Source organism: Marmota marmota, unplaced genomic scaffold, assembly GCF_001458135.2.
Source record: "Marmota marmota marmota unplaced genomic scaffold, marMar, whole genome shotgun sequence".
NCBI classification, from domain to species: Eukaryota; Metazoa; Chordata; class Mammalia; order Rodentia; family Sciuridae; genus Marmota; species Marmota marmota.
Window position 1 is genome coordinate 30,074,519 of NW_025999977.1, and position 1,955 is coordinate 30,076,473.

General features: G+C 31.0%; 1 pseudogene; it reads right to left on the minus strand.

Annotated features, from left to right (window-relative positions):
• Positions 1 to 1,012: 1,012 nt before the first annotated feature.
• On the minus strand, positions 1,013 to 1,149 carry LOC125617331 (annotated as a pseudogene).
• Positions 1,150 to 1,955: the final 806 nt, after the last annotated feature.

A 1,955-nucleotide genomic window follows, 5' to 3' on the forward strand; every position in this document is an offset into this window, starting at 1 on the left:
AAAAAAAAAAAAAAAAAAAAAAAAAAAAGAGTGGTTTTGTAATTGCTGCTGCTGTTGTTGGCTTTTTTTTTTTTTATTTTCAGAATTTCTCTACCCATAAGGGGACAATACTGACCAATTTAGTACAATATTTTAGGAAATTTGACAGGATCAAGGCTAGGAAGAAGCATTAAATAATTATAGAAATCTCAAACCTTATGCAGTAAAAAGGAAAGAAATATTTGAAATCAATATTCTAAATATAGAGCAGATGTCAAGTTGAAATACAAATTATTAATGCATTATGGAGACAAATAATGACTTTTCCAATTCATTTTAATTTCCCCAATTTGTGCAAGTATTATGTATTTACATATACAAGCAATTACTATTTTATTTGATGAATAAATATATTATAAACATCTGTATGCAATATACTGTGTTGAAATATATATATATATATATATAAATGGTAAAATCAAGCCATTCCACATATGCATTACCTTACATACTATCTTTTGTGTATGTGGTGAGAACACATAATCTACTCTCAGCAATTTTCCAGGATATGGTACATTGTTATTAACTCTGGTCACCATGCTGTACAGTAGATTTCTGGAACTTTTTCCTCTTATCCAACTGAAACATTGTATTCCATGACCAACACTTCCCCAACATGTATGTTCCATTACCTCTTTTCTGATGGACTGTAAGTTATTGGTAGAATAATAAACTAAATGGTAATAAGCCCTGATTAAATGCCAGATATTGTATGGGATGCTTTCTATGTAATCTCGCCTGTATTCTCTCAGACAACGTAAGTATCCACATTTTACAAATGAGTATTCTCAGGTTCAGAGAGGTAGAAGAAAGCAGTAGAGCTAGCTTTAAAACTTTCAGAAATCTTCCACCAAATTTGTCACTTATATTTGCATGTAAAGCTGTAAGCATTAACTATCTAAAGTCAAATTCCTTTCTCAGGGGCACTTTTAAATTTTGGTCAACCTTTACATCCTGATATTTGTGATTTCTCTTATGGTAATCTTAATTAAAAATACTGCATCCTTAACTAAATGTATAGCCTCAATTGTAAAAGTGTTTGGTGTTTTTTTGTGAGCATCTCATCAATTTGTACTACACTTGATCTTAGCCAAAAGGCCGAGAAGCGATATCATCTCATCAATTTGTAAATGAAGTCATCTACATATTCTTCTGTATGTGCAAGGCCTGGCTCTAATCAAGGTGATGGTGTTAAAATTATCATGAAATATGAACAGTCACATGAATGCTATATAAAAAGATAATGTGGGACTGAGGGTATGGATCACTATTTGCCTAGTATGTGCAAGGCTCTGGATTCAATCCTCAACATCAGAAAAATAAATAAATAAATAAAAGATAATTAAAATTAGGGATCACTGGGGCTGGGAGTATACTTCAGTGTAGAGCTTGTGCTTAGCATGTGTGAGGCCCTGGGTTCAAATTCTAGCACAAAAAAAAAAAAAAAAAGGAAAAGAAAGAGAATCCTTTGTGAGATCATGCCAAATTTTTGATTTTATAGATAAGTAAGTTGTGGAGCTCCAGTGGCGCAATCGGTTAGCGCGCGGTACTTATAGATAAGTAAGTTGAGACCTTTAAAAAGTTAAAAAACCCAAAGAAATGTTAAAACAGATTAAGTAGGTGGAAAAAAACATGTTTATTTATTTAACTATGTCTCCTTATTGGGTAGTGGATTTGACACCACTTTTATATATAATGATTATAAAATAACTGAAAAATAATTTTGAAAAGCAAGGATGATGAATATGTTCAGAAGTAGATAGGGATGATGGTATATAATCAGTGGGTATACTAAAAAGATAGACACCTATTGAATTGTATACCTTAGAGTGAATCTTATGGTACATGAATTAAATCTCAATAAAGCTGTTATTTTCTAAAAAGTACATCTATATTTATTTTTAATAGAATAGATG